The sequence below is a fragment of the Notechis scutatus genome, chromosome 1 (genome assembly GCF_049901735.1).
Source record: "Notechis scutatus isolate UNSWTSFEM ecotype Mainland chromosome 1, rNotScu1.2, whole genome shotgun sequence".
Taxonomy (NCBI): Eukaryota; Metazoa; Chordata; class Lepidosauria; order Squamata; family Elapidae; genus Notechis; species Notechis scutatus.
Window position 1 is genome coordinate 69,971,519 of NC_142009.1, and position 19,589 is coordinate 69,991,107.

The 19,589-nt window shown below is 36.2% G+C and overlaps 2 long non-coding RNA genes across 2 annotated transcripts in view; one reads left to right on the forward strand and one right to left on the reverse strand.

The window, feature by feature from the left end:
• The window catches only part of LOC148132844 (uncharacterized), an 83,543-nt gene that overhangs the window by 42,202 nt on the left and 21,752 nt on the right, over positions 1–19,589 (forward strand). The window lies entirely within an intron of this gene.
• The window catches only part of LOC148132845 (uncharacterized), a 48,084-nt gene continuing 36,689 nt past the window's right edge, over positions 8,195–19,589 (reverse strand). Inside the window, exons 2-4 of the long non-coding RNA XR_015749890.1 lie at positions 17,916–18,038; positions 8,718–8,927; positions 8,195–8,323 (exon numbers count right to left, since the gene is read on the reverse strand). This is a non-coding gene — a long non-coding RNA (uncharacterized LOC148132845). The remainder of the gene's footprint in view (positions 8,324–8,717; positions 8,928–17,915; positions 18,039–19,589) is intronic.

Sequence of the window (19,589 nt, forward strand, 5' to 3'; positions counted from 1 at the left end):
TAGGCAATAGCCAATTAGTCCATAACACAAATAGTAAGCTGCTCAAACAGTAAGTCCAATAAAAAAACATAAAGCCGCCAGGCAAAACTTAAAAGTATACCGACATTAGCTCATGGGTTATAGAAGTTCACAACTCACACACATTGCTTCCAGGAATGCCTCCCTCTGCCTGCTGTGCTAAATAGCTCCCAGTGCAGCCCATCAAGGGGGCGGGACCTTTTCTTGAGTAATCTGGCAGACCTCTGTTTCTCTGCACTGCGTGCTTTGAGATCTACCACAGCAGGCAGCTCCTCCCCCTCTTCTTCACTGCAAGTTGTCCCCAGACGAAGCCTGTTCTGCTGGCAATTCAGGGTCAGTAATTCCTAATGTGCCAAGAATGATCTCATTCTCCCTCGAGCCGGCCTCTGAGGAAGTGTCAGAGAAGTCATCCAAAGGAGACATCACACATATGAGGCTATCACTACAACTCTTTAAGCACTTCGTGAGCTCATACAATGACATGGGATATAAAATCATAAATATGTTGATGATACCTAGTTATATTTTTCTAGCCTTGGTCAGGTAGGTGATGCTGTTTCAATGTTATCCAATGTCTAGAGACTGTGAGGTTCTGGATGGGAAATAAATGGTTCCAGCTCAACCCTAGGTAAATAGAGTGGCTTTGGACTCCCCCCCCCAACAAGTCCAGTAGGGTGGTATCTTTGAGACTCAGTTGGAAAGTACTTCTCTAAACTGGTGTGGAATTTGGGGGTCCCCCTGCATTGATAAAGCCTGAATCTCAATTCGTGACATCAGCCTGAGAAACACTAATCAGGCTAGGCTGAACAACATAAAATAACATGAACTCAAGAGTTGGTGGCACAGTGGTTAGAATGCATTATTGCAGGCTAATGCAGTTCACTGCCAGGAATTCGATCAAGGTTGCTCAAGGTTGACTTAGCCTTCCATCCTTCTGAGGTCAGTAAAATGAAGACCCAGATTGTTGGGGGCAATATGCTGCCTCTATAAATTGCTTAGAGAGTGTGGTAGAGCACTATGAAGTGGTATATAAGTTTGCTATTGCTAGTGTGCAGAGTTAATCCAGGTTTGTTCTGTTCTGTGATTAAGAATGTCTCAATTTTTGAGATCTTACACAAACAATTTTTTCTTGGAAGCTTGGAAGCTAACTGCTATTGAAATACTTCTTAATATTGTGATAGCCATATTTTGATGTTTCAATGATGTATTAATGTTTGTGAAATGCTCAGATATTACAGTAACATTCACAACAGAAAATCCTATGGATATATAACATTTATGAACATCCGAGCTCCCCGAAACACAGAGATCTGCCAACAGTAATCCAAAAGAATTACACACTTTAGGCCTGAACATAACATACTGTATGCGCAACTCACATCAGATCAACCCATATGCTACTGTTAATGTGCCAACTGACACATGTTAAGCCACAAACACAGGGAAGGATTGGAACTGAATTGCATTTTTATATTCTGAAATGCAACACTTTATTATAAAGAGTAAGTATAAGAAGAATTAGTATAAGAAATTTATTTGACATTACTTCAATCTGGGCAGCAGCATGATAGGTGCAAGTGGCAGGAATGAGATGAGGCACTGTTCTGAGAGGCTTCCAAGATGTACATCTTCATTCTTCCTTCGGAGACCTGGGTGCCTTAATCCAGCCTGAACAGGCTGCTTTGGAGAAATGCCATGTCTTTCAAAATGTCTTCCTCCTTTTCGGGAGGAAAGTTTCAAGAAAGCATCTCTTTAGATCACCTGGGTGCTTTGATCCAGCCTGATTGTATAATTTTTGGAGAAACGCCATGGAATTATCACTTGAGAAATATGAATGGGTGAGTTTCCTCAGCCTGAAGCTACTCTCTTGAACATATTGCATCCATTCCAGGCTCAGGTCTTCCTCCTGGGTGCTTTTATCCAGCCTGAACCAGCTGATTTGGAGAAATACTATGTCTTTCAAAATGTCTTCCTCTTGAGACTGATGGTCAATTTGAACCAGGTTCTGAGCCGGGGCCTCCTTGACAGTAAGGGCTTGATTGAGTTCTCTAAGCTCCTTTGACAGCTGAGCTAGCTGGAGGGCATACTGAGCAGCATAGTTTTCTGAAAACAGAGAAGCTTCCAGGTTTACTGCGAATATTGAATTGATTTTCTCCAGTATCTCAGCAGTCTGACTGGCTGCTTCATTCTTCTTGAGGAGTTTTTTCTTGAGGTCTTTCTCCATCAGGGAGTGATTTTCCTCAGGCTCACCATGAAGCCTCCAGATGCAGCTCCAAAAGTAGCCTGAAAGAGAAACCATGGCAGATCCGCCCCTCACTTAGCATTCTTTTATATTCTGATTATTCATGGGGTCCACATATTACATTTTATTTGAACGTTGTATTTTCTCCCTTTTTCCATAAAGATTTTGTTTCAGTTACTGTATTTCACACATCTGCTAGAAGAATTCTTTTGGGATATGGAACAGGATGGATAAAACAGGGGGGAAAAGCAATACATACAATAAGAAGTCAAATACAAAAGAAGCAGTGTTGCTGGTGAGCATAACAATGAACAAATACAGATAAATCTAAATCTCACCAGCAATGCTGTGTGTATGGGATATGGATTTTTGTCCTCAGATGAACATGTGCCATGGATTAGGCTGGATTCTTCCTGATGCTTCTGTTTCCTTCCAAATGTTAACGGAAATGGAGTCTGACTTCCCAGCATGCACTTGTTTTGGGAGTGAGAGTTGATGGGTAAAAGGTCAACTTCCAAACAATACAGATTGGTATTTGGCCCCCAGCCACTGGATGGGGCTAGAGAACAACAATATATATACAAATTATATGCTGGGCATGACAGATCCATTTGTGGGCCAATTCAGGTAAATAGAACTGCCATTACAGTTTTGCTCAGAGTGATTAAAATCCAGAACTTGGTACAAGAGGAAGGTTAGCATTACTTGAATGTCACATGCAGCATCATTCTGGATAAAGAGTAAGTATATAGTAGGTACTATAATATTTTTGTGTGCTGCGCACGTATGCATGTATGTATTAATATAAGCTGGCAGACTAGTTTATGTGGATTGATTTATTCATCACATACATATCTCATCTTTATTTTAGTTATTTGCAAGCTTCATTTTCTAGGACTCTTGTTGGAGGACTGTTGCCCATCAGGCTTTGAAAATCCCAAGTATCTAAGTCTGGTTCCCAATTACCCAGCACATGGGATCATTTCAAATGGGTATGCACCAGCTTTTTACCTTTCATTTTGCAAAATCCTAAATTGTTACTCGGTGTTTGCTTTGGCCAGGCGTTTTTGGTGCACTACAAAAAGATTCCTTTGCACAAATATGTCCTTGTGGATAGAACTGAATCAAGGCCTTGAGCTATGTGCTTTTTCATTACCTTCTCTACACAACATCCCAGGTGACTTATATTTGATTTACAAATGTCTTCTACTTGTCAGTTCTCGTTATCATTGTTTAGCTATCTCTTTCCAAGTAGTCCAGTAAGTGTATCTACCTCTTCTTGACTCTAAAATCATCTACTAATTTATTTCCTTTTTAGCTTTACATATTTCCATTTTCACCTATTCCACTTATATCTGGCTTTCATAAAAGTTTGGATTGAGTTTTACCTTTCCTTCAGCAGCAAAGGTAGTATGCATGCTATTGCCTCTCCCAATTTTCCCTCATTAGTATAACCCTATGAGAAAGGCTAAACTGAGAAAATAACCACCCAAAGTTACTCAGTAAGCTGCCATGGCAGAAAGTAGACTTAAATTTAGATTTCCTGTTTCCAAGTCCATTAACTCAACTTCTACTAGTTTTTCCTTAGCATTCTTGTGATAGACTATGATTTGCAGGGCTTTCTAGTGCAGATGGGCTAGTACATACAAAACTGACTTGTGCTTGGGGCCAGCCAGTCTGTCTTTCATATGGCAGCCGAACTGAATGTCTAGAGAACTAAAACTGGCAGCTTCACGGATATTTAGCCTAACTTGGGTTTTCATTGGCCAATTTTAATGATAGCCAGAAAGATAAGGAGAGAGAGAAACTTTGCTTTAACTTGGATAAATTTGAAAACAATTATTGTAATTGTTAATCCTCAATTGCAAAAATATGTACTTGAAATTAATAGTGCATCTGCTCCTTAGTATGTGCAGGGTTACAGATTTACTAGCTTTTACTACCTTTTAATTTGGTTTAATAAAAATTGTGTTAGAAGCTGATGGCACTATATTATACAGTAATGAAATATTATATAACAAGCTTATTTTACAATCTCCATCTTGATATTGGATCTAAAATGTAAATATCATAACTGCTTTTGGTGTTTTTAATTTTTTCCTTTATAGCCTGCTTTGCAAACCATCTCATCTACTAAAAAATTCTGGGTTAGTTCTAATAAAGGCATTCCTCAATTAAAGATTCTAGACTTTGAATTTTTCAGATCAATGAAAAATAGAAAATCAATCGTTCTTCTCTTATTTCGTTGTAATACATACAAATCCCATTCCTTTGTTAAAGCATTTCTCCATCTTTAGATAGCAGAGAGCCACTGTGAGGTATAATTGCTGATTGATTCAATTCTCACTGAAAAATAAATAAATATCTTTGCCAGAAAAATGTTTTAAATATCACCTATCATTTTATGTTAAGAACTGTATGATCCAAAGCGACCAAGGGTATAGATCAGTGGTGGGATTCAATTTTTTTTTTACTACCGGTTCTGTAGGCGTGGCTTGATGGGCATGGCAGAGGAAGGATACTGTAAAATCTCCAGTCAGAGGCGGTATTGGCCGGTTCTCCGAACTACTCAAAATTTCCGCTACCGGTTCTCCAGAACTGTTCAGAACCTGCTGAATACCACCTCTGGTATAGATGTGTTAGTTGGCTGTAGCAATATACAAACAAGAATTGTATGCACCTTAAAGTTTAACAGATATCCACAATAGTTATGCCACAATAAGTTTATTACTCTTGAAAACATCAAAAAACTATTTTCTTAGGGAGAAGAGTAATTCTTGAAAATTAAATTGTATTGTTAACTGGTGCCAATAATGAAACTATGCTGAGTTCTGGGAATGGATTGCTCCAGCAGTTGTCTCCTAAATAAATTCAGAAGAAAAATAGAGCGATTTATGGATTAGTATGAAGAAATTCAGATGAAGAACAACTAAAGAAACAATGTATTTAGTCAAGAGGGTGGAGAGGGGATGGTTGTTAATCTTGTCACTTTCCGATTAGACAGCAACAGTGGGTTCAATTACAAGAATGTAGAATTTATCCTCCTGGCTGGGGGCATAAATCTTGGTTCCTTCACCCTTAGAATTAGAGCATGAATCCAAGTTAATGGATAAGCTTTGGGGGTTTCATATACCAAAAGGCTGAGTTTGCATAACTATGAAGAAATAATTACACAGAGAAATAACTTCCATGGAGATTAGTGGACTTGTGTCCAAGTATGCTTTGGGATTGAAACCTTTCTCATAGAAATGCCACACTAATTCCATCCTCTTGTTATCTTTATTGAAATTCGTTGGTCTGAAATCCTGTATCCAGAAATACAATTTGGCCTGGACTGTTATGGATTAAGACCTTCATGCTGTATTTAACAGATTTTTCAGAATTAGAGTAGATAGCGTATCCAAACTTCAGACTTTAACATTCCTTTAGTTGCATGAAAATACATAGCACTGCAAACAATGCTAATATATTATCTTCTGTGAAGAAAGTCCGTGCAAAGAAATAGAGTTCATGCCATATTTTCCTTCATTTCATAATAAAAAATTGGGATTTTGATCCAAATGAGGAATTTCAGTTTGGGAATAATTATCAGAATGATATTTTTTTTCTTGCAACTTGTTTTTACTTTACAGTTTTCCTGCAGGAAATCCTGCAATATTTAAACGTCTGTCTCATCAAGTTCAGTGCTGTTTTAAATAAACTAATGCCAGCAAGCTGGCATTTGAACGGCATGCACCTATATAACAATTACAGAGAAGCACATGCAGAATATAAGATTGCTTGAACAATAAGCACTGCAATTTCCACAGTAGCATTCTTTTAGATCTAATTGGTGCTTATGCAGATCCCTTACAAAAATATGAAAATTGCACCAGAATATTTAATGAATTTTGTGCAAAGCTCATCTGCATAAAATTACATTTCAGCAGGGGGAAAAAGCCCCAAGTTCAAATGCTATTTGCTTAAGAGCCAAAACATTGTGAATTTTGCCCACTCTGTTTTAGCCTTGGTGGGCTGGCTTTCGTATTTTAAATAAATACTACAAAGTTAAAGCTTCCAGCTGCAGAACCACCCATCTGTACATGTTTTTGGGATATTTGGCAGTTCTAAAAGATTATTTCTCTTCCTACCAAAAATACCAGTGAAAAAAAAGATTTATCAGCAAAACAAAAAACCTAACACACACACACACACTCACACACACACAATCCTCCATACCACCTTCTAAATGGAAACACTTGTCAGCCAAATAACCATGGAGGCCTTAAAAGGGCTTTATAGCAATCAGTTGACAGGACTGTTATTACATCAAATTCCATCCCCCAACCCGGTCTGACTTCTTACCGAAGGGAAGGATGTGAATATGGTGAGTTTCTAGGTCCATTGGAATTACCTGCACATTACCATAGATATGCATCAATGGTAGAATTATCATGCTAACAAACCCACATGCCATTACATATTAAAAGCTGGTACCAGAGCCGCAGACATTTCCATCCATATATGTTAAATGGGGACTCCTTTTAGACTGAAGATTCCACCCCCCTAATATATAAATAAACTCTTTCTCTATGTAAGGCTTGCATATGCCAGCAATCTTGAAATATGTGCTTGGCCTCATTGATCTCCTACCCTACCCATTTCTTTTTGTTTCTTTTCTGTCCAGCAGAAAATACAAGTTGGTTAATCAGCTCTCCTTGTTTTTTTCTTTTACAACCTGCAACCAAACTGTTAATTTACGGGGGGAGATTAAGTTTTCTATCACTATTTTTGGATACTCAATTCTAGTGAAACCATTCGGGCTTGTATGTAGGTTTGAGTTTTAGCATATGTTTGCCTACATTAGAGAAGAGAAAAGGAGTGGAAACTTCTAGCAGAAATTGTGGCTACTGTGAAAGGGGAAACAAAAGGACATCTGTGAAGTAGGCCACAACTGGCAGAAGAATTATTTTACCTCCAGCGCCAGCTGCTAGGGAAATCTATGCTCGCTAACCCCACAAAGAAATCTTTGTTTTACAACATAAACTCTGGAGTGGCTGGAAACTTCTTAACCAATACAAATCAAAGGCTGAAATCTTGCTTCGCTATTTATTGCAGCTATTTTGCTTTCTTTGTCTGATTCTTATTTCCTTATTCAAAATGGACAGGGCTGCTGTTTTTCCTAAGGTTTTAAGGAGAGGAAAGTTATAGTGCAGCAAAGCAAGTTCATTTATGCACCATGGTGGATGGTATGTGTGAGAACGTTTGATTTTTCTGGGAATTATAAGTGAACACTATTCTAATGTTTTCTGTTCTGAATTTGCCCTGTAGTTATTCTTGGTATTGGCCTGATCCTTTTTGCTTTTGCTGCTGATAAATTTGAGAAATTTAGTACTTTTAATATTAATTGAATGTTATCCTATTTCTCTATTATAATCCTAAGAATGGTGTCCTTTGGATTAGACCTTGTAGCAACAAAGGAAGAAAATACTTATTTGGGACCTTCCTGGTCCAATTTTGTAGCCTCTAAGTAAATTCGCTCACTAGAATGTAGATTCATATTGGTCTAATAGTAATCCCTTCTCTTGGAGAAATTCTTCTTACTTTTATTTATATTTTACTTATATGAATTAAATTCTGGTTGCTAAACAATTCGCCATGCACTTGCACAAAACCACTTACTATTGCCTCACTTATCTTGTGCTGCTGTATCATATCATATTAGTGTGGATGGATGAGGAAGCAGGAGGATGGAAGAACCATCAAGGAAATAGGTTAGAGTTAGGGTTATTGTTTCATTTCACAGTGGGAGACGATATTGGGAGGAAAGCAGAACAAACCACCCTTTTGTTTGCTTGTGTAGAACAGACAGGCATGGGGCAGAAATCCCAGAAACTGAGATAGGGCAAGAACAAAGCAACAACAAAAAAAAAAATGCTGAAAAAAATACCTTTGCAATGTTTCTGCCAGGGCAGGAATTTAGCCTCTGTCAGCTTCACAACTCCCCTGAAGGCCACATGATGCCATTGGGTGAAGGGCAGGATGCTGACTTTAGGTCCATATATGCAAAGGGCCTCAATTATTCTGAAAAATGGGTAAGATGAATTCCTCAACAGAACAATTTGCTTATATTTCCCTCTTCTCATAATATTTGAAATATATTCCCAATTAAAAGTACATTAAGGAGAAATATTGGGATATTGACCTACTGGACTAAAGTATGAATAACATTTAAAATTTATGCAGAGCTGTTCTGTCTTCACTACACGTTACTGCGTGTGCAGTTTGACATGTAGCTAAGCTCACCTATCCTCCAATAAAACAGACCATATGTGTGGATCTATATGCTTTATTGAAAGAACAGGTTGGTGAAACTGGGAAAAATAGAAATACATACAATAAGAACCCAAATATAAAATAAGCAGTGTTGAGTTGCTGGTGAGCATAACAATTAAATACAGATAAATCTAAATCTCACCAATGATGTTGTGTGTATGGGATGTGGATTTTTGTCCTCAGGTGAACATGTACCACGGATTAGACTGGATTCTTCCTGGTGCTTCTGTTTCCTTCCAAATGCTGAAGGAAATGGAGTCTGACTTCCCAAGCTGCACTTGTTCTGGGAGTGAGGGTTCATGGATAAAGGGGCCAGGACAGCTTCCAAACAATACAGACTGGCCCCCAGCCTCTAGGGAACAACAGTGGTATATACACAAATTATATACTGGGGCATGACAAGAACACTGGTTTTTTTTAACAATTCTCAGCTCAATCATGCCCATACCCATTGCTAAATGGAACAGTAGGCGAGATAAGCAGCAAACAAAACAAATCAGTCAGTCAGATAGAAGGACAGTCAATCAGTCCTATTTATTTCATTCAGTTTTAGCATTGCCCAATTTTAACCAACTTTTGAGTGGCTTACAATATAAAAACAAATTCTAAACACAATGAAAACTAAATACAATAAAAGAAATAAACAAAATTGTACAACTAATACAAAAACATATATATTTATGCAACCTATATGAAACACAACAACATGGGGTTCCGCCTGCTCTCTCTCAAGGGCTGGGAGACTAACCCAGTCTTTATGGCCTTTCAGAATACCATCAAGATGGGAGATGACTGGATCTTAGGGGAAACCTCATTCTGAGAGCAGGAGCCATGACAAGGAAGGCACACTTCCTAAGACCCCAAAATGACTGTGTTTATTTATGAGGAAGCTCCAATTTGGTATGGTCTGTCCATTTCCCCTTGGTGGAAAATGACTTCAAGCAAAAACTCTACTTTGCTACCACTACAATCATGGGCGATATCACTGTTAGTTTTCTTTCCTTAAAATGATTGTGTTTTAGCATTTTTGTATTTTTAATACTTTTATATTAGTAAATCACAATAGTATCACATTGGAATATAGTTGGATATTTTAATAAGCCTGGATGTCTGGTTGTTATTGTTAGGATTACTTATTATTGTTAAGACAATATTAGAAGGGCTGTGTTTATTTCTGAATATTAACAAGCAAGGCTCTTGGAGACTCAAGAACTTTGAAAGATCAAGCTGTAGTCAACATTTATTATATAAATGTTAGAACGGCTAGGCCAGGCCAGGCCAAGCCAATGTTTTCTTTCATTGCTAAAATTATCTGCCTCCTTTGAATCTTACCACTGGACAGCAACATTTTCCATTGCTTTACATTGCTTTCAACCAGTTCTCATTTCATTTCAAGGAAGTGATTTTCTTCTTTATAAGATTTTAAATTAGAGAATTTTGGAAAAGTCTCATGGGTAGACTCTGGTTTTCTTATTCTTATTTAGTTTTGAAGTGAGTGAATAACTTATCTGTTTTGACAATTATCTCTCCTACAATGCTGTTATTCCATCCAATGGTTTCCAATGTTTCTATTAAATCCCAAAGGAGTAAAGTCCTCCTAATGTAATTTCTCATTAAAACACTTAGAAAATGGTTAAAGTATATCTCCTTCTCCAGCTCACCCAATTTCTATACTCACAAATTTTCTGGAAAATTAGGCCATTTATGACCAGGTCTATTGAACCCAACTGCTACTTTTCACCACCAACAGCACCAAAATAGGATATACGTGTTATAAAAAAATCCAAAAATGAATATAGAGCAAGTTGTTAAAAACAAAGTTGCCAATAGGATAAATAAACAGTAGCAAACACTTACTGACATGTGCTAGGGTTTTTTTCTCCAACCTGAGACATTCAGTAGCAGCTGCTACATAGAACTCAGCCACTGGCGTTTGTCTTTCTGGATATATGTATGGAAAGGGAGGGGGATGAGTTTATATTTGCAGTTGCTAAAAGGGATAATAATGCCAAACCTAGCACATTCCAGAAGTTGACTGACTTGCTGAAATGCAAATGTCATTGTGAGAGTTATTGAACTAAATCTGACTTTGGGAACTTTGTTATTCACTATTTTTCACAACCTGTGACAAAGACTGTTGCTTCTCCACATTCCACAGCACCCTAATTAGCTGGGGAGATTGTCAATTGCTTACAAGATAATAGGTATAAGTAAAAACATAGTTATGAATACATGGATACATATAAGAAAAATAAAAAATATATAAAAGAAACAATAGGACAGGAACGGTAGGCATGTGACGGTAGGAATGTGATTAGGGTGATATTCCTAGAACTATCTGCTATCCTACCTTTTCATTCAATAGATAAATAAATTCTACCAAACTTTATCAGACTCTATGCTGGGTTTGAATGCCTGTATGAAATTTCTTCAAATGTTTGCTGCATCCCTTGATTCCGTGCAATGCCAAACATTTTTTTTATTGATCTGAAAGAGTTATTTGAGCTATTCCATCTCAGTAAAGAAGAGATTGGACAACCATTTGTCTGAAATATAGGATTTTCTGCTTCAGCAGGAGGTTGGATTAGAACTTCTCCAAGCTCCCTTCCATCTCTGTTATTCTGTTATTTTGAAATCAGGTCCTTGTTTTGTCTCTTGCTACTGCTGCTAGTTAGCATATAGTCACTGCATGGTGAGATGGGCAGCAAACAGATTTCATAAATGTAACAATCAAATATATTTGTGTAATTAGGATGCATTCTGAATTGGTAGTTGTCTAGGTCAGAGGTTTTTTTTTTATTGTGGACACTTAGGATTCTCTGAGAAATCAAGGAGAAAAGGCAAAAAGAACTAAAAAGTTCATTCATGCACAGTCAATTTTAAGTATTGTATTCCACAGCCTGAAAAAATTTGAAAACCCTTAATCTAGGCAGTAATAACAAATTTTTGAGATTGTTTTTAGTGAGAATATCCCGTGAAGCTTAGATACATTTTAAGGAATCCACCTACATGTGCTGGGTCCAATCTTTTAAAAGTGTTAGTTTCTGCCTGACAGGCAGAAAGTGCTGGATCCAACCTAAGCTAACCATGAGCTTTTCTCCCTAAATAATATAAATCTCATTGAAATCAATAGAAGTAAACAACTACCAACAAAGTCTGGATCTAGCCCCTAGATAGCCATATGTTAGACTTGGATGAAACTTTGAGAACTTCCATATATTATCATCTAATGTATTTCTTCAGCCTACTAGGAGTTACTTGTAAACTTGTAAAGGAACAATCCTTTTTCTTAATTTAAAAATTATAACTTTTCTACAGTAAAGAGTTACTTGTAAAGGAACAATCCTTTTTCTTAATTTAAAAATTATAACTTTTCTACAATAAAGAATAAACCTTCTCTTCATATTGAAGCGGAGCATCTAGTTCCATTTTTAAACAAACAGGTAACATATTTTTGGCAGCAGTAATCAAATGCTGTTGTGTTCACATTGGTGATTGTCAGCCTCCATTTAATTACTAAACACTATGCTTTAGGAGAGTATAGGAAACTATAACTCACCAATTTGATTGTAAACATGCTCTGGCATTAAGACAAAGCTTGCTTTAATCTCCACAATCAGGATATAGAACTGAACGTGTTTTTCAATAGAACTCTTATAAAGAAACCCTGTCCATGATTATTAGCTGTATGAGAATTTAAAAAGTCTAATTGCCTTCTATTAAATCTGTATTTATCAATTGCAGCTTTCTCTGGGAAATTATAATGTGCAAAAATATTCTGCATTCCAAGCTTTAACAGTTGGAGGTAGATGTCCTTAAGGATAGGGGTGGGGGGAGTTCCTTTTCAAATGGCACATTTACTAATTATAAAATGCTCTTATCTCTCTGCAACCAAAGCCAAAATGAACATGTGCCTTGCACTAAGAAATCCCAGGATTGTCACAACTTGTGCCAGCTGTTGAGGTTATGACACCTGTGCCAGCATCGCCAGCTCTGCCCACTGTCATCTGTTCCAACTGTTCCATCTGCACTGTTTGTACCAATTCTCCCATTTCTGCATCTGTACCTTCTGCAGAAATGGTTCCAACAATGCCAGCTGTGTCATTGGTGCCAAATATGCCAGATGTTCTATTTGTCCACCCTAGGCCAAATCAATGTAGTTTTGTGCTCATTAGTTTTAGCCGGTAGATTCTATCTCACATTTTTAAAAAAGATGGAATCATTACTAAGTCACAACTACAATTGCTTAACATCTATTTAACCATCTTCTATCTGGAAAAACAACTTTTGTCATTATGTGTTCTGTCAAGGTTATTCTGATCATATTAAACCAAGTGCTAGTTCTATCTCAGTGAAATTTTTCCCTTCCTAAAGATTATAAAGATCATTGTGGGTGATGGGTAGAAATAAAGTTACAGCACATCATAAGGCTTGAAATTGTTTTAATGATTATGTAGATTTTTCACCAATACTGATATTTCTGTGTGAAATTATTCTAACAAAATAGACAAATGTAGACCAGGAAGGTCTTCACTTAAAAGTTGTCGTGCTTAAGTGTTGGAATCATAATGCATTTTAAGCTGCCTCATTTGATATGTAATTTTAATTCATAGGATAGTATAGTTTTCATCTCCTCAGCACTGCATCTAAAGTTGTCTATTCTGATTTGAGCACCACATTTCAAAATGATCTAAACAGAATCTGTTTCAAATAACAGCAAGAGTGACAGACAGAATGAAAACTAACTCCTACATTGAGAATGAGTATATACAGCCTTGAAAAAAGAAGGGAAGAGATTCAGTTTATGATACTATTCTTAAAATAGTTGGTGTGCAATAATATACATAAGAAGTTTAAGGTGTGTACTTCATTCTAAAATGCAAGACACACAATAAAAGACTTAAATTAAAAGAGAGCAAATTCTGTTTAGAAGTTAGAAATGTAATCCGCCCAAAGTCACTTCAACAGTGAGGTCAGTGGCATATAAACTTAATAAATAAATACCTAATACGAAGGGCAATTCAGCCGAAGAACCAAGAGAAATAGACTTAGAGAAGTAGTGAGCGCCTTCTCACTGGATGAGTTTAAGCATTGGTTGAACAATAATCTATTGGGATAGCTGTAATCCAAGCACTATGGCAGGAATTATTTATAAGAAAAATTGTTCAAGATTAAGTGAGAGCTCCTTGAAAAGGTGACACAATTGTTTATACAACTGCAAACAGAAAACCAGCAGTATGAGTACATGTCAAATTAATTATTTGAAGACAATAAAGGAGATATACTAGGTGAAAAGAATAGATCACCAAGAAACAATACATATAGGTAGCCTTGAATTATGTAGTTAGAGAATGCTCGGAACAAGCTGAGTAGTGAAGAACATGAACAAAGACATCCCCTTGCTTTAATATATTTAAAGTAAAAGGATGAGAGAAAAATCTATTGCCTGATGAAGAAAGAAATGCAAAACTATTTTTTGGGCCCCCAAGTTGTTAACTAATTGTTAAATGAAGCTAACCTATCCTATTACATCTTAATCTCATCTACATAGAAAGTTTGTGTTCCACTAGGCAATTGTGAAGAGCAGGATGAAGAGCATGGAATAGAAATTTCAGATTCATAGAGTAATGTCAAATAATACCAATTTACTTCTACTATAGTTAAATCTCTGGGCCCAGATAAAATGCATCCTAAGATTTTGAAGTGATTTGCTGATGACTTGGAAAACAGATTAAATGTTGGATAGATAACAGATAATCAGAGTTGGAAGGAACCTTGTAGGTCATCTAGTCCAACCCCCTGCCCAAGCGGGAGACCCTACACCATTTCTGACAAATGGCAGTCCAATTTCTTCTTGAAAGTCTCAAGTGATGGCACTCCCACAACTTCCGGGGGCAAGCTGTTCCATTGGTTGATTGTTCTGTCAGAAAGATGGAAAAGAAAAACTATTGCTCCTATCTTCCTGAACAGGAGAAAGGAGAATCTTTAAGAAATACAGACCAGTCAGTCTAATGTTCCTTCCTGGAAAGATTCCAGACCAGCTCATAAAGAGATTGATCAGAAAGCATCTAGAAAACAATGCAACAATTGCTAGGAGTCAGCATGGATTTGTTGATCTTATCTCATTTTTAGATATACAGTAGCTATCAAATCATAGGGCTAAGTTCCTCTTTGCTCTACATCGATCATATCCCATCTTCATGACACTATTATGTTTATTCTTAGGCCTGAAAACCTTTGAGAATAATGCAAACAAGGATTAATTGGGAATTAGAATGATATCATATGATGAGAGAGAGAAGATATTGGGAACAATTAGCTTTGGGAAGGTGATAAGATAGTACTTTTTAAATACCCCCAAATATGTCACACAATAAAACATCAATAAAATTATGCAAGTGGATTCCAACTGAATGCTGGGAAAATTCTCTAAATTTTAATGCAGTTCAGTTCTGTAATCATTTACTTAGAGAAGTAATAATCTCCTTTACTGGAGGTGGTTAGACAACTATTTGTCAGGAATGCTTTTAGTTGGATTCCTGCACTAGGAAGAAGGTTGGAGTTGAAAGTCCTTTTGAATGCTAAGATTTCATAAATGCCCGTGATTTAGGGAAGAGTCATTTTTCAGGGTTAAAATATCTGAGTTGCATGTAGAAGATGGAGATAGGAAATAATCTGATTTAATTTAAGAGCTGTTACATGCCATTGTGGATTAATAGATCTGACTTAGTGTAGAACACTTCCCATATTTCTATTAGGCACCTCACCCGAAAATTTATCAGATAACAGTTTCTGTCTAAAAAAGTTCAATTTTAAATAATAAATTTGTTATCAACCCTCATATACTCAATGCCCTCCCCACTACTTTTCCCTATGGGTTGAAATTCTAGAGATGTTGCTATCAACCAAAATGGCTAAATGAAACTTGGGATCTTTGTCCTTTCAAATTATTGTGCTGGGAGACAAGAGACAAGATCTCCCTTAGCAACTGCATATAAGTTCTTATGGAGTTCTGCCTCACATTTTTCCCATTACTGTTTTTTGTGGCATTTTCCCCAGGGTAAACTACTTTTAACCAAGTTAGCTGCCATCTGTCTTCCCATTAGATCTCATATAGTTATTAAATACCTCCTGCCTAGTCAATCCCACTTAGCTATAGTGAATTGCCTTTATTGCTAAAGCTATGTCTACACTAGGTCTGTAAGTATAACTGGTTCCAAACCATCTCTTTCTATATCTTTGAATAATGGAATTGTAGACATATGAAGGTGCTGGAAAACTCTACCGGTAAATCCCATGGAACCTCAAACTATGCATATTTATTCAGAAATATGTCCCATTATATTGAGTGAGGTTCCAGGTAAGTAGGTCGAGAATTGCAGCCATAAAATAATGAATTTAGTTTCAGGATACAGAGGAATTAAATAATGGAAAATTTTCATCTTTCAATACATGCATACGAGTACAGTGGAGATTTTAATCCATGCTGGAAATAGTGATTATGGAAACAGAAGGTGGTAGATAGTTATACCAGGTTAATTAAAACTGCTTGCTTGCTGTTACAGAGAAAATTAAGAATTCACACAAAAAATACATACTCCAAAGCACTTTGAAGATAAACTGTGGTTGCCATACGTTCATTAAACTGGCTGTGGTTAAATATATACTTAGAGGAAAACTTGCAAATATCACAGAATACAGATACTAATTGAACAAAGCTATGCACTATGAATAAGTAATTTAAGCATTGGAGTAGCCTCATCAAAGCAAATAGCATTAGGTTTTCTGGAACTGGCATAGGTCCCAGATCATAGTGGAATAGTGCCCTATAAAGTCATATGGCATAATCCTTTAATTCTTTTTCTATTGTGATTTTAATCTTTTCATTGATTCAAGGGATTCCTAAACTATTTACCAATGCAAACCTGAAAACAAACAGAACAAAATGCATTGGCAAATATTTCTTCAAAAAACAGATGATCCTGACAAGAAAAAAGCCCATTACTATAGAATTTGAATGAACGTTACAATCCGTCCAAAACTAGCGCAGTTATTTGTATAATAAAGTCTTTTAAAAGCCATGCCTTATTAGTTTGTACCACGTTCCTCAGATTACCATAGAATATATTTTTCTGATCTCTTACGTTTTCCCCCCCTCCTTTAGATTGTGAACTAAGTAGGCATATGTATATTTATAATGTTTACACCTCTAATAGTACAAACTAATAAGGCATGGATTGAAAAAGAATTTGTTATACAGAAATATGAATGCCTCTTAAGAGGTTCTACTACATTTTTCTTAATAAGGCATATTTATATTTTTCTACCATATAAAAATAAAGAATTAAATAAATTCTCTTACAGAAGCTTATATCATAAAAGTTATTTATCAAATAAATAATTCTCCTAGTTAATAAACACAATGCTTGAAATGTTTTACAACTTTTGGTAGGCATTCTCATTTTTTAAAAAACAATGCTGTTGGAAGGAAAGGTTCTGTCTGGTATTTACATCAAGTGAATCTTTCCAGATGATGGAACATGGAACACGGAAACTAAAAATTAACTCAATATATAAGGGGATTTATACACAGTAGGAATGGAAGGAAGCACATTTCAAATATTCTGTGCCTAAAACATTTAGAATTTATTAGTTATTATCAGGGACTATAATAAAAGTATGACTTGACCACTTGATGGCAGCAAAGAATTGCTGAAAATATTAACTATGTTTATTCTCCCACCTAGCTGTGGGCTAGGATTTTGCACCCAAAATATGCTATACTTAATATTATCCACATTTGTCTGCATTCTGAAATTATTTAACAGCCATTATATTTAACATAAAACTAGAATAGTGTAATTTAGCAAAAAGCACAACAAAGAGATCAGCTTAGTAGATGCAATCTGAATCAGCTGCAATTTCTACAATTGATTTCCTTAACCCCGAGCAGCCCCATGACAGCAGTCTAACCAGAAGGTAAGCAAGGTAGGTACATGACTGTGATCAGATGCATCTTCCCACAAAAAAATTCTAACCAATACACCAGTCCAAAAAAAGAACCCATTTCAAAATGGCATTGGAGCAACTATCTGAGGTCCCAGAAGCAACAAAACGTAGATCTGGACCATCCCAAAAGAGCAAGTCAGGTGATATTTCTCAGGGGAGTAGTACCCCTCTCTAAATTAAGCTGTAGTTTCATTTTCAGATTAGATCTTCCATAATTTCTTATGCAGTACAGATACAATAACCCCAGGTTATTGTGTGGAAACACAATAGTCCACCACCTTCAAACAAAACACAAGCAAAACAAATTCATGTCTTGAGAATGCTATTCTACCTGTGGCAATACCAATAAGCAGGTTAAGTGTTTCTCAAGTTCAAGCTTGTGCACTGATCTGGAATAAAGGCCATTTCAATGTTTCTTCCTTCTCTGCCATCTTATCCCATCTTTGTTTCCTTCCTAGAGGTTAAAAAAAAAGACAGAAATAATAAACATTCTACAATAGAAAGATTAATAGAAGAAGAGGAGACATCTCCTCTTTTAAACCGACATTTTCCTCAATAGGCAATAAACATGGCTGTAACAATTTAGCTGGTGAGTGCTCACCGAGAATGGAAAAGTCTGACTGTTTCAGTGTTCCATTCAATAGTTTTGATCAAGTCATTATCTCTTAAACAAAGCAAACAAACTCTTGGAGCAATTTTGAAGCTCTTTAGAGAAACAGTAATCTAAATATAAATTTTATATGTAATATTACATTGCATAATTAATAAAAACGGTACAACCCATCAAATTGAGAACAAAGTAATCTTGTGACTCACTTCACAAGCATTATCTGAAAGATGCAAGTAACATTTGTTCTAATGTCTTTCTTCCCTAAGCTGATTGCTTGTTCTAAATTGTATCTCCTACTAGTAGACTGAGCTCAAATTCTGCTCCCCTTTGCTTTTTCATACTTACATTTTTTGATTCAGTCCATTTTTTAAAGTCTAACTCTTTAAATTACTGTTTGCCAAAAAAAGCATTATCTTTAAGGTTTCATACTTTAGTTTAAGTGTTGGGAACAAATAATTAAAGGAAAGGGATAAATATTGTTCACCAGTAATAAAAAGACAACAAAGATGTATTTATTTTTTATCAAGGATATGATATATTTTCAAAGGTTTTATGAAAATTTTGTGTCTTACTTAACAACTTTTACTACTGGAGTGATTGTAGAGAATAAGCTTGTATATTTTATCCAGATTCTACAAAGAGCTTGCCAGAGATATAATATTATATGGTAAATGAACAGACCATTTGTCTAAATGCATCTGCAACTGCTTCTAACCTGTTGAAATCAATAGAATTGACAATTCATTATCCACAAAAGAATCCTAGTGAAAGAAAAGAAATGAGGAACATTAGACAAGGCCAGATTTTTTTAGAACTAATGAAGAAAACAAAAGATAGAATATGGGAAATCAGGAACTAACATTGAAGGTATACCCTATTTTAAAACAAATACAGACTCCATTTCCCCAAGGAAGTGGTGTTGAGAAAGATACGGAACCAAACAAGGGTGAAGCCTTTTGTTTTCAATGCCAGGAAAATTGCTGAAATGGAATGCTGTCTATCTCATTCTTTTGTGGCAAATGCTTTACATGCAGAACATGCTAGTTTCAGTCCCTGGCATCTTGACACAGCAAGAAAAGACTCTTGTTTGAAACCTGGAGAGCTGCTGACAGTGTCTGTTTATAATGTGGGTATAAATGGACCAAAGGCTTGAATTATGTAAGGTAGCTTCCTCTGTTCCATCTAAAGCATATGTAGAGAAAGAGGTCAAACCTGCTTGAGTACTGAAACTCTACAGACAGACATATCAAATATTTTCTTTAAAAAGAACCTTTATTTTATGCACAATTTCTTCAATGCATCTCTTAGAACTTAGAATCCCAAAGTGTTTTTGAGATTTCTTGGGCATATCTAAAATACCCAGAATAAAATAAAGGAAGAGGGGTTTTTTTGGAA